Source organism: Jaculus jaculus, chromosome 11 (genome assembly GCF_020740685.1).
Source record: "Jaculus jaculus isolate mJacJac1 chromosome 11, mJacJac1.mat.Y.cur, whole genome shotgun sequence".
NCBI classification, from domain to species: Eukaryota; Metazoa; Chordata; class Mammalia; order Rodentia; family Dipodidae; genus Jaculus; species Jaculus jaculus.
Window position 1 is genome coordinate 98,195,326 of NC_059112.1, and position 14,768 is coordinate 98,210,093.

Sequence of the window (14,768 nt, forward strand, 5' to 3'; positions counted from 1 at the left end):
CAGAACAGTAGATGGATGGTTACATGGATGGATGGATGGACAGACGCATGGCTGGATGGATGCATAGATGGTCCAGATGGAATAAAAACAGGAGGAAGCCAGGCAGGGCATTTAAGTTCCTGAGCAAGTGTGTCTACTGCTTCTGCCATTACCTTAGGACACCAGATGCCAGCTTATTCGGCCTTTCTACAGAACCTCATAGTCGACGCTGTCCAGGGAGTTTCCAGTCCTTCGGCCTCATACTGGGGCTGCATCACTGGTTCCTATTGTCCTGAGGCCCCAGGTGCCAGGGCTGAGCTGTTACCACACTGTCTGTCTCTTTAGGGTGCTGACGGTCATCACGGGCTGCACCGTCTTTGGTTACGTAAGACAGCAGCAGATCGCCTTTAGTGGTTCTACTTGTATTCTCTTGGCTCTGTTGTTCTGGAGAACCTCGCTAATAACTCACCACTCCATGCTGGGCCTTCTGAGGGCTCAAGATACACCTGCCAACACACACATCCAACTACTCAATTTCATTAAAGAAGCCCCAAGGAACTTGGTACAGTTTTACTGCAGCAGGTAAATATGAATGATTTCCACACTAGGTCATAACATTTTCTTGTTTTGTGTGTGTGTGTGTGTGTGTGTGTGTGTGTGTGTGTGTGTGTGTGTGTATGCACGCGCACGCATGCATGCATGTGTGTGTGGTTTCATGTCTGTGCAGATGTGCATGTACATGTGTACCTGCATGTGGAAGCAAGAGGCTGAGGGCTCACTGACCCGGCCAGGCTAGCGAGCCAGCCTGCTCTAGGGGTTCTCTGTCTCCACCTCTGGAGCGCTGGGATTATAGGAGGCCACCATTTATGTGGGTGCTGGGGATCTGGACTCTGGTCCTCACACTTGCATAGCAAGCACCTTATACAGTGAGCCATCTCCCTAGCCCTTTACATTTTAACCCAATAATTCACTTCACATTTGATAGCTAAGTAACTGCTGAGTTCCCTCCAGTTGCTCAACAATCCCTTCACCTTAAACAGAGTGACTGTCCATACATTCAGTGAACCCAATTCTCAGCTTCATAGCAAAGGCTTCACAGGTTTCTACATTTCTTGCCTAATTTACAAAATGCCTGTGTTTGTTTAGTTGCACTATGCTTTCTTATCTGATTGTGTAAGCCTTTGTTATGAGGCAAAGTTTTACCATAATCTCATAAAATATTGATTTAGAACTTGGAGACTCAAGACAAATGACTAATTTTATTGGTCTTTGTGTTGGTATTGGGTTGAAATTGATTCATGAATGGTTTCTCTAACAGAAATTCATGGGGTAGAAATTGTTTTGGGTTGTAAGGGACACATTTCTCATTATGCTATTAAATTTTCATATGTTTTTTACCTAGATGATCAATTAACCTATAAACAATATCCCCTATGTGCCCCACTTTGTGAGTTTCAAAAACTTTCAACACCATATCTAATCTCTCTCCTTCCTTTCTCCCTCCCTTCTTATTCCCTTACCCTCTCCCATCCTTCCCCTTTCCCTCTGTCCAAACTTTATCACTGTACAATAGACACATTAGGAATTATTTTATTTAACAGACGAAAATATAGAAGATATGTCATGTGACAAATTAAACACCATATAATTGGAGCACCTGGAATTTGACTTTGTTCCACCTTTCTCACAAAACAATAGCAATACAAATGACAAGAGAAACAGTAATAAAAAAGATCACAGTATCAAGTTGGCCAATGATTCTGGAAGCTTCTTGATCTCAGCATTGTCCCTTCCTGGAGAATTCAGGAAAGGCAAGCCTGTCCTACTTAGGTCACCACTGCCCTTTTAAGACACTTATCCTTTACTTCCCTCTTCCTGTGCCTGTAGACGAAGGAACATGGTGGTTGGTCATAAGAAGGCATACACTCCTCAATGGAGGGCTCACAGGCTTAGATGACTGTGGCAGTTATCTTCTCACTGCGAGAACAAGGCACCTGGCCAGAAGCAGCTATGGCAGGCAGTTCATTTCAGCTTACAGTTTCAAAGGCAAATGTCGCTGTGGTGGGGAAGGCATGGCGACTGGCTCTCGTCTTCATATACCAGCAGCAGGGCAGACATATCAAGTGAGGAAGCTAGTTCAGACCGAGTGAGCTAGATAAATCAACCTCAAGGTCAGCCCTCAGCAACACACCTCTTCCAGCAAGGCTCCACCTCTCAAAGTCTCCACCAGCTGGGAACTAAGGCTTAATCACAAACACTTGAGGCTATGGAGGACATTTTACATTCAAACCACCAGACACACTCTTGCCCCAAAACAAGTGAAAGCTAGGTTCCCAGCAATCACAGGTGGCCATGTCTAGCCTCTCTAACCCAGCCTGAAAGTTCTCTCAACTGGTTAAACACTAACCTAAAGTTATAGCAGCCTTGCATGTAATTTTTTTTTAAATAAAAGAATGTGGCTGGGGAGATAGCTCACTCAGGAAAGTGCTTCCCTAAGTTTGATCCTTAGCACCCACCTAAAGTGTCATGCATAGTGGAGTACAGTTGTTATCTCAGCTCTGAAGCAGAGACAAGTCGACCCCTGGGGCTCACTGGCCAGCTAGTCTAGCCTAATTAATGAGTTCCAGGCCTGTAAGAAAAAACCCTGTCTCAAAAGGAGGTGGACATGGCTAAGTTGGTTAAAGAACTTGCCACACAAGTATAAGTGCCTGAGAGAACCTGAGACCACTTGAGTTCAATCCCAAGTACCCACATAAAAGTCTGGGCATGGCTAAACACACCTGTAACTCCAGTCTTATAGGGAGAAGAAATCAGATAATCACTGAGGCTCACTGGTCAGCCATTGTGACTAAAATCATACCTACAGGTTCTGTGAGAGAGGCCATCTCATGAATGAGTGATCTTAGAAGGGGGTGTTCTACTCTGGCCTCTGTAAACACGTATGTGCACTGGGCACATGCATCTGCACACACACATGCATAAGATATACCTACACACACCACACATTCTACACACACATATACACAAAAAAAACAAAAGAGGTGAATGGTGTTCCTGAGGAACCCTCAAGGTTATTATTTGGTCTTTACAGTTCACACACATACAAGAACACATGTGTACACACACATGAAAATATACACATGTGCACAAAAAACCCACAAGAATATTCTATTGTTGGAAGGTGCACCATTCCAAAGACTTCTGTGTTCAGTTTTCTCTACATATTACCACATGAGTTGAGGACAAATAGATGATGGTATTCATGACATAAGATCACAGCATTTTGTTGGTCAGGGAGACACGAGCTCCTCAGAACAATACAGACCATTGTTAAAACATTTGAATACCTCCAAGAAGTAAAGAGTAAGTAAGTCCCTATTGCTAAAGACACCACAGCTTGCAGAGACAGGACATCAAGTGACTATGTTGGAACTGAGAAGAAATCCAGTCCCTTCCCAGCTAGCCCTCATAGTGCTGGAAAGTGCTATGTGAGCAGCTGAAAAATAAGGGTTGTCAACTGATTAAATAAGCAGGAGACCCTGTCAGTTACAAAATCAACCATCCCAGCAAGAAGTATACATTTGTGCAATAGTGGCACACAGCCAGTGCAGGTAAACAGCTACTCACGGATTGCACATGATGCTCACTCAGTAGGGGAGAGCTCGTATCTGGCTCTGATAACCAAGCCAGATTTTCTAGAACAGGAAATCAATCGGCTCCAGAGAGAACCTCCACTGCTCTTTAGCCAAGAAGATGGGCATACACATCACTAAGTCTCTAATAAATAGGTGATTCCCTTTCATTCAAACTGCTCTCACTTTGGAGAATTTGTTAGTAGAATACAGGTGAGAACCAATATTCATCAATACATCAAGAATAGAAAGAAGACTGTGTATCATGAGATGGGTCACCTCTACCTCATCTTCTGGGCCCAGAGTCACTACAGAGGAAGTGGTGATAAAATACTCTCTCAAACTAGCCTGGGGAGATGGTGACAGACACCGTGGTCATTCAAACCTCATCAAAACAGAGATCCAAAGGTTACAGAGAAAGCAACACTAGGTTCAGAGAACATTGCTGAAGAGAAGGTGAAATATTAGAAGAGATTCAGGGTAGGTAGAAATAGTCTGAGGTACTGTATCCCCTGCTTAGAGACTGACTGAGGCCCCCTGGTCCCCACAATGAATACCAATAACCCCACTGAAGGAGACCCTCAGCAGAATTGGAGTTGGGATGAGAAGGTCTAAGAGTAACATTTTATAAAAAAAACAAAAAAAACAAAAAAAAACAATAAATAATAAAAACAATTTTTTAAAAAAAGGGCACAGCATTTATAAAGCTCATGAGAGCTTTGGTGCAGTATTTTTGAAGGAGTCATCATGCCATATAGAATTATCATATCCCTTCTTAAATGTAGCTAAAGGCCTTTGATGGTAAGTAGCCATACTCAAAAATGATTGGGCTGACAGAGGCAAACAAAAAAGAAAAAGAAAACAGAATGTATTCAAATTGGACAAAGAATCTGCTTTGGTCACTTTCACATGACCTGATTCTCCTCTCACAAGCTCTTCATTTCTGATTATCACCAATTCCCCTTCTCATACCCTTCCAGCAATACCACAGAGCAGCTTACAAACTCCTTAACTGAGCATCTCCCGGGAGGTTACCATGGGGTGTAGAAGGGAGAAATACTAGAGGATCAGGGAGGGATCCTGCAGTATGACACTGACTGAGCTCAGGGCTGCTCATCCAGTGAGATATTCATTAAATCCCCTGCATTTAATAAACATCCAGCAAACACTGCACCCTCTCAGTCCCCTTTCCTGAAAAAAACACACTTCATTCTCCACCTACTGATTATTTAGTGAAAATGCTAAAAATCTTGAGTGACGTGTTACACAGCCCATGGACCCTGGACCTCATGAATAATGCAATGCCACAATCTGGGCTATTTATATTCAGATGAATTGTATGTAACCTGCCACCCATGCTAAAGAGGAGCATTAATATTTAGCATTCCACACTAAGCCATAATGATTAATTTCACCTTAACTTTATATCCTTTTTGCAAAACTTGCCATCTCCTCCCTCTGTTGAAAGGGACATTATGAGAACTTTTATAAAACATAAGTGGGTCTTGCTTAGATATTGCTAAAAGGAAGCTGGGTGGGATGTGTCAAAAGCCACACACCTCCATGTAGCTAGCCATTCTTCCAGATGTTTCAGCTCTGAGGCTCCAAGGCAGACGTTATTAAGCAGATGAAGAGGAAGCTTTCTGGACAAATGTACAGTGATAGGTGGTTGGTTCAGTAAGTCATCTATTATACAGAAGACTATCCAGTCATTGCAGATGAGTTAGACAAAGCATTAACAACACAGGAATGTATTTTGTCACAGATTTCAGTATAAATGATGAACATGGAATAAAGGATTGAAGAGAATACACCAGTGTGTTTGTGGTCACTGTCCTGAAGATAACTCTTCTTCCTTTGCAAATTTCTAGAGAGAAATTTCCCCATCTTTTTTTTTTTTTTTTTTTTTTTTTGGAGGTAGGTCTCACTCTTACCCAAGCTGACCTAGAACTCACTCTACAGTCCCAGGCTGGCCTTGAACTCACAGTAATCTTCCCACCTCTGCCTTCTAAGTGCTGGGATGCTGTGTGCCATCACACTTTTTTGTTTTGTTTTGTTTTAACTGGCAGGAAAAAAAAAAACAACAAGTCCTACATAACTAAGTTAAATATTCTGACTCCAACCTGCATGAAACCAAAGTCTTTGTTTCTTACTATTGTAGTTCGAAGGTTCAGAACAGACCTATCCCACAGAGATGGAGTCATTCTTATCCTTTCTCTTTCCTTGGCATTTCTGTAGTATCTTTTGTTAACTTTTTCCTAAGGATAATTTTTACTACCCATAGCAGGCAAATGAGTGAAGAAGGTGTCTTGCCCCTCTGGTCAGCAGTTGGCTTCATCCTGAGATCTGTATTGTGGGTGTCTCCTCCGGCATCTCCTGTACTTCGTCCTCATTAACGAGGTTCAGGCACTCAGCCCCTGTGAGTTTGGCATGTCTATTAGTAGCAATCCTGCACTTCTCAAGGTGCTCCTGGTCTAGCGGAATGGGGTAGCTCAGCAGACCATGACCATGTGTGCAAGCTACTTATGCTATATGCAGATTCCTTTCTACAACATGGAATACAGGTGCAGGTTTAGAATACAGACTATGAAGTACCTCTACTGACCGTCTGGCCTACTATCAACAGTGCATTGGAGTTTCCAGTTTTGCTCTCTGTCCTGTCACCAGTCTGCAAAGCTCTGAAAAGGAAGGGATCACATTTATCACGTCCCCACCTTCAACTCCATCAGCAATGCTGTTATACGTGAGCCGGTGTACCAACATGGATAAAGTAGCTGGTATCTCATTAAGTACTTACTATATGCCAGGTATCTTTCTAGTCCTTTCACATGTCTGAATTACTCTGATTCTCACATTGCTCCTTGGCAGCAGGTTCCATAGCCATCCCTCATTGGAACAGAAGAAAACACAGACCACAGCAGAGGCCAGGTGAACATGGCCATGGTAACACAGCTGGCATGTGGCACCTTGGGTTTCATAGTCCCTGCTTTCACGCCCAGCACTAAAATGAGTAAATAAATAAAGAAGATGGTCTGCTGTGGGTAGCACTTAATTATCTAGGTTAATGATTCAAAGCAGTGTCCTGCACCACCCCAAACAGGGAGTAACTTCAAAATAGTCCCTGTGGACTTGATGATACATATGGGCTTGTTTCAGTAGATTGACCTCATCAATTACTACTTAAAATAGCCAATGACAAAACACATTGCTGTTCCCTTAGCAGCAATCAGACTAATGGGCAGGAAGTAACTAAGAACCAAACTGGCTAAGCCAAGAAAAAAAAAGCACTCAATCAACAAATTTAATTAAGCACTTACTTCCTCTTCAAGCTCCCAATATATTTTGAACTCAACATCTTGCCAAAATTCAAAAGCATGTCCTACAACTGTCCTATCTGCTTCTTCGTCTCTCATTCCCCTGTCCTCATGCCCGGCCTCCACACCCACAGCTCCACTGTCACCGCTGGGACAGAGGTCAGCGCACACCCACCATCTCTGGAGCTGTTTGCAGCACTGGACTGTGTACAGCACCTTCATCACCTTGGAATATTCTCCCTCCAGCATGGACATGGCTGCCTGCTCTGAACAGCATCATGAGGAACAGGGAATCTGAGCATCCTACTAACTCTAGAAAGGGCCTGGGATAAACCCCACAGCCACCCTCAGCCTTGAGTTCTAACCCAAAGTGTATTGCGGTAAGTTCAGTACATCTGAGCGGCTGCTTTCTCCGCTGCTTGTCCCCTAGGCTTCCTGAAAACCCACAGAATTCAGAGAGAACAGTACAGGCTTCAGGTCGGCTAAACAGGACCTCCATAAACACAACTTCCATAAGAGAGCAAGTCCTACTGAATTCTTATTTTTTCTTGTAATGTTTTGTTGATGTGATTCATTATATAAGAAGGTGCGTTCCAGATGACATTTTAATTCAGGTATGTCATGTACTTCAATTGTACTCATTCCCCAACATGGTACCAGGAGTCTCCCTCTGACCAAAAACAGTCCTCCTTCTACTTTTAGGCTGTAGGGATATTTGTCTTTGTGGGTCCAGCTTATTTTGCTTAACATTATGATCTCCAATTCCATCAATTTTCCTTAAATGGACATAAGTTTGTTCTTTATTGCTATGGAAAACTCCCTGTGAATACATGCCAATTTTCTTTATTCATTCATCTGTTCATGAACATTGAGGCTGGTTCCATATCCGGGTTGTAGTGCAGCAGTAGACATGTATGAGCAAAATCTCAGTGGCATGCTAGCCTATACTCCTCAGGGGTGCTTGTAGGAGAGGCACAGCTGGATATTGAAAACTGACAGTGGAACCCAGTATCAGTGGTGAATGACTTGACCAAGGAGAGTGGTATTTTTGTTGCTTGTGTGCATATGTGTATGTAATGTAATGTGGTGTGTGTGTATGTGTGTGGCATACACATGTACATGTATACGTGTGTGGAATGTGGTGTGTGTGTGGTGTATACACGTGTATGTATCTGTATGTGTAAGCAATGTGGTGTGTGATATATGCATGTGTATGTATATATGTGTGTGTTTGTGGCATATGCATGTGTATGTATATGTCTGTGTAATGTGGTGGGTGTGGTGTACGCATGTATGTGTGTTTGTGTATATATATATATATATATATATATATATATATATATATATATATATACACACATATGTATATGTGTGTGTGTGTGTAATTGATGTGGTGTATGTGGTATATTCATGTGTTTGTATATGTGGTGTGTGTGTGGTGTATGTACCTGTATATGTATGCGGATTTAATATGGTGTGTTCGTGTCATATGCAGATGTATGTATATGTCTATGTAATGTGGTGTGTGTAGTGTACATGTGTGTATACATATATATATATAGAGATATATATGTGTGTAATATGGTGTGTGTGCAGTGTATATATGTGTACATATATGTGGATATAATGTGGTGTGTTGTGTGGGGTACACATGCATATGTAGATGTGTATGTAATGTGGTGTGTATATGGTATATGCATGCATGTGTATACATATGTGTAGATTTACTGTGATGCATGTGTGTGTGTGTGTGTGTGTGATATAAGCATATGTGTGTATATGTGTAAGTAATGTGATGTGTGTGGTGTAAGTATGTGCATGTATGTGTGTGGTGTACACATCTGTGTAAGTAATGTGATGTGTGTAAGTATGTGCATGTGTGTGTGTGGTGTACACATCTGTGTAAGTAATGTGATGTGTGTAAGTATGTGCGTGTATGTGTGTGGTGTACACATCTGTGTAAGTAATGTGATGTGTGTAAGTATGTGCGTGTATGTGTGTGGTGTACACATCTGTGTAAGTAATGTGATGTGTGTAAGTATGTGCGTGTATGTGTGTGGTGTACACATCTGTGTAAGTAATGTGATGTGTGTGATGTAAGTATGTGCGTGTATGTGTGTGGTGTACACATCTGTGTAAGTAATGTGATGTGTGTAAGTATGTGAATGTGTGTGTGGTGTACACATCTGTGTAAGTAATGTGATGTGTGTAAGTATGTGCATGTGTGTGTGTGGTGTACACATCTGTGTAAGTAATGTGATGTGTGTAAGTATGTGCATGTGTGTGTGTGGTGTACACATCTGTGTAAGTAATGTGATGTGTGTAAGTATGTGCATGTGTGTGTGTGGTGTACACATCTGTGTAAGTAATGTGATGTGTGTAAGTATGTGAATGTGTGTGTGGTGTACACATCTGTGTAAGTAATGTGATGTGTGTAAGTATGTGCATGTGTGTGTGTGGTGTACACACGGGTATGTGCCCCTGCAGCGCCCCTTGTGCTCACTTGCAACGGGAGTGAGCTGCGCTTGCCCTGACATCAAATGTCCAGTTTCATCCCTCTTCTGCCCCTTTTTATTTGAGCTAGGATCTCTTACTGACACTGGTGCTCTATTTTCATTTCCTGGTCTCCGCTCCTTTGGCAGAACCGGGGTTACAGGTGCACATGGCCATGCCCAGATACTTACACTGGGTCTGGAGATTCAAACTCAGGCAGTCTCAGCCCTTCCTAGGCCCTCACGCTAGTGCAGGAAGTACACTGAGCCACTGAGTCCTCTCTCCAGCCCTGTTTTGTTTTGTTTTTTAATGAATTCTGGCAAGGGATTTCCTTTGGAAGACATGAGGGAAACAGTGTTTCAAAGATGAGTCTCAGGATCCCATAGGCCAAGCATTTCCCATCATTCCATTCAGAACAGTAAGGCAAGGCCTAAGGACCAGAAGGCTGCTATCAAAGACTGGAGTGAAACTCCAGCTCAGCAAATAATCAGTGATGTGAATATTGATTCTCACTCTCACTCAGCGGAGTTCCTTGTGGGGAAGCAACCTATTTTAGTCAAGGATCTCATGACTAGCACCTAATCTTTCCTTCTTCCTCTCACCACTCCTTAATCCAGAATCCAAGTGCTTATATTTATTTCTTAGTAAACTAAAGCCCACTCTTCCAAGGTCACACAGCACAAAGATGGTACAAATCAGCCATGAATCTAGGAGCCCCAACATTAAGAACTCCAGCCTTTCCACATCCCCACAGTACCACCTCCCAGAAGCTTCCTAAGCTTGATGTTAATAATGTTCTGAGCTCATACCTTTCAATCACTCTGGCTGATACCATTCATGCTTCATGAATACACTAATTACCAGCAGGCCCATTACCATGCCCTAGTTACCAATGAGAAGGATTATCAGTCCACCATCCTATTTGCAGACACACAGAGAATGTTCCAGGTCGCTTCTCAAGGTTGTGCATGAGGAAGGGAGACCAGATACAAGGAACTGTCCATTCACTTCATAGCCACAAGAATCCAGGAGGCCCTTCTATGCTTTGGGAACTAGTGGAAATCCCCCAATGTCCAGAAGGAGAGGTGACAGAGCAAGCTAATGGACAGATGGTATGATGAGCTCTGGAGAGAGAACTGCCCACAGCCCTGTGTCAGGGCTCACCTGTCCCTTTACATCTCAGTGAGCTTTTGACCATAAATGGAGATTAGAGCAATGCCTGATTCTTGAGGTCACTCTGGAAATTCAGCCTCATCTGGCTCACAATTCTGCATAAAATGACAAAACTGACGGGACATTCCATGACACTAGCTATGATGATGGTCACTACTATGTAGGGACGGTCTCTCTTAATAGTTAATATCCCTCAGAAGTATAAAAATCATCAACAAGTCAGGCGTGGTGGCACACACCTTTAATCCCAGCGCTTGGAGGGCGGAGGTAGGAGGATCACTGTGATTTAAAGGACAGTCTGAGACTACATAGTGAATTCCAGGTCATCCTAGGTTAGAACAAGACACTGCCTCAAAAACACAAATCAAAAATAGTAATAATAATAATCAGCAAAGTAGAGGAAAGCAGCCTTTAATCATTTACTGATCACTTGCCTATCACTGTGACTTGAATAGGTATGCCTCCCTATAGGCTCATATGTCTGAACACTTGGTCCCCAGCTGATGACATAGTTTGGGAAGGTTATGGAACCTTTAGGAGATGGAGACTTGCTGAGAAAGTGTGTTACTGGTGGCATATCTTGAAGTTTTATAGCCTGGCCCCACTTCCTGTTCACTTTCTCTCTCTTTCCCTGACTCTGTGTTCAATGATAAAATTCAGGCTCAGAAATGTTAAATAATTATTTACTTATATACATTCATTCATTCATTTACACACTGACTTAGACTTCTTTCTACTTAGGCCAGGATGGCTGCAAACTCTTAAATTCTCCTGCTTCTGCCTCCGAGTGGTAGGATTAAGGATGTCCACAAGAATGCCCATTTCTCTCTTACTTACTTTTTAAAATCATTTCACAACAATTAACTAATTCAGTCTCACTCCTCTTAGATTGTTTAGACCTAAATATTTTTATAGATACATAGGACGACATCTGAAAAGGATCCCACTTGACAAAAGAATGAGCACATCAGAAGAGTGAAATTTGTAAAATCCTCAGTCAGATGCACCTGCTGATCAGTTATTGTGTGCCCATCACCAGGATCAGTGCTGGCTCCTGTGGACTGAGGGGATGGAGCCCTTGACCTGAAGATTCAGTATCTTGTGTACAGAGCAGATGTGGTCCTTGCCCTGAAGCCTCAGTGTCTTGTGGGTGGAACAAATGTGGTCCTTGCCCTGACCCTCAGTATGCAGCAGGAAAGAGTGATGCAAAAGGCCATTACAAAATCCTGGCAAACAACAACAAATACAAATGCACAGAGAAGAGAAACGCTGAGAAGAAATCAATGAACACTTGCATGCAGATTTGGGTGAGAGCCATCAATATGCCCAAAGCACAAACAAAGTCACCAACAGTCATCCTGCCAAGTAAGATAAACAGAGCTCTGAGGGTGTTCTATGCATGGTGTGCTGGGGTATGTGGGGAGACCTTGGCAAGCTGTCTTGGGGCTGTGAGCAGAAGGGGACACTCAGGCAGGCTTCAAGACACTTCTATTTGCAACCTGGAGCTGAAGCACAGCCAAGCTCTGGCTGCAAAGCAGCCTCACCAGGGAGTGTTTACAAACCCCAGCACCAGGACCCCACCCCAGAACAACTACATCCGACACTCTGGAGGTTCAGTCTGGGCACTGGGATATTTTAAAGCTCATCAGACAACTCGAATGTACTGCCAGACATTGAGCTATCGGTTTCGAGGCTATCAAGAGCCTTTGGGAGCTCTGGCTAAAGAAATAGTGACTGAATAAAAGAAAGGCTGGATTCAAAACTCAAAACAATGTTATTTGAGGAGCTAAAACTGACTCCCATGATTGATAGATGTGGGAGTTGAGCAAGCACAGGGATAAGGGAGAGTAGTGGAAGAGATGTTTGACTTTTTGGACTTCACATGCATACACATGTCTCACACATAGCCACAGATCCTAACCAAGCTAAGAGCACGGTTGGTCTATCTCTTTCCCTGGAGTGGTCATCTAAGGAGTCCAAAGAGTTAGGATGGTTCAGGAAGGTAGACAGTATCCTACAATCACCATCCTCAATGCTCATGAGTCCATGTCTATTCTAGTCACCATTGGTGGGGGGGGGGGGGGGACAGTCCTCAGACCCATCCTGGTCTCTCGAAGGGGAGCAGCTAGGAGCTCAACAGGAGGAGGGCAATTGTTGTCTTGTTAAGGATTATTTACTGAGATGCGGCATTGTAGCAACTATAGCTCAGGCCCTGCCGTTCCCTTGGCTGGGCAGGAGTGAAATGGGAATACCATTAATTTGATGGTTTTAAAGGAGGCGATTTCCAATTTGAATTATTCTTAAGTTGTGAAATGAGTCTGAGCCGGTTTCTAAAACAACAAGGAATCAATGCACCAGATAACCTTGTTTTTTTTTTTTTTTGATTTTTTTTTTTTTTTAGTCCCAATGCCATGCAAGGAAAAAAACGTGTTTTTTTTCTCCAAAACCATTATAAGGGAGTTTAAAAAATAATATTAATACCATCTTCCTACCCCCCCCTTAGGCAAATTAACAAGACAAATGGTAGCAAAAAGCTCTGCCGACACACGGTTATTTATAAAGGGGAGAGGGAAGAGGATGCTACAAGATAAATTGTGCTGACAGTTCAATCAGAAAAACTCAGAATATATTATTCATGCTGCTTCTCAGGAGTTGGAAGGAAACTGGACAGGGAGAGCCAAATGTGTAGCCCTGTGTGTTTTATTTACCCATAATAGCAATTTGGATTCCAAAGGTCCCCTGCTTAATGAAACCTGCGTCCTAACCTGACACGGCAGGGCTTTGTTTTCCAACTCCCACTCGGCCGGTGCTGGAGATGGGGAGGGGAGCAAGCCAGGGGACAGCTCCGCAACTTGACGGTTCAGTCTCAGTGGTGGGTGGGGTGGAAGACTGGCAGTAAGCTAGCGAAGGAGTAGGCAGTGGTCCACGATGACACATGACTTGGAGAAAGCAAGCAGGGAGCACCCTAAGGACCATCCATGGGGTACTTCATGTATCGGAATAGGGCTACCTGCACAGGTGACTTTTTTCTTCATGTTGTTTGTTTTGGTTTTTGATAATCTTATGCATGTGTATGATGTATTTTGATCGTCTCTGTCCCATCATTAACTTCTCCCTCTCCTGCTCAACCCCTGCTTCTTCTGGACTAGTCCCACTTCTACTTTGATGTGGATGTTTTGTGACCCACTGAGTTTAATGAGGGCTGCTTAGAGAAGCATGGTGGGGAGGTCTGGCTATTTGCCAGAGTGCATGCAATCTACCAGTGGCTGCACCACTGAAGAAAATGCTTGTCCTCCCGTCAGCAACCACTGGCAGCCAGTAACTCCTCAGGGAAGGATGGGGTCCCATAAGCCTCTGCAGCACAGACGACCAGAAGCTGAGTAAACTGGAGGCACTGACAGCAACAGTGTGGACAAAGTGCTCTGGGGTACACTCCGCCAATGAAACCACAGGACTAAGGTAGACAAGTGCAGTGATCATCAAAGGGCCACAGGCCTGTGAGGCAGGGAGCAAGGCACAGAAGTCTGGATATGGTCCATCCCCAGCAGGACTTGGACGGCTTCAGGAGGGTTCTTGGATTTTGAGTTCAGTGGAAAAAGCTTATTGGAGGGTTTGAGGCAAAGAGTGACTTGCTCTGACTTCCTCACACTAAAAGACCCTGTGGCCAGTCAGTGCATGAGTCCACACGGTGTTGTACCCCATGAAGGACCAGAGCGAGTCTTAGTACCCAAAGGGGTGGCACTGTGTGCCTAGGGACATGAGTGCTGCTATCCACCGAAACTGAAAGTGAACAAATCCCAGAGAAAAAGGAGCTAGTTAGACACCCATGGTGAGAGACAGTTGTGGTGGGTGGGCTGAGGCCAGTCTCTTGGATCTAGTGACATCCAGACCGGATGTTATCTTGAAGAAAAAAAATTCCATGCAAGGGAGACCCGAGCCTGGAAGCCAAGGCTCTGTGATACCTTCCTTCCCAGGGTACCCACTGTCCTGGAGCGCCCACGACTCTGGGCCGCTGGTCTGAACTTCATGGTAGCAGGGAAGCAAAGAGAGTGGGAGAGGCCAGAGGGAACATCACCTCTTCAAGGTGAGCTACATCCTCCAGCTAGGGTCTACCTCCTAATGTTCCACCATTGCTCGGTAGCCCATTAGTTGAGCCCACTGATGAGGTGGGAGCCTT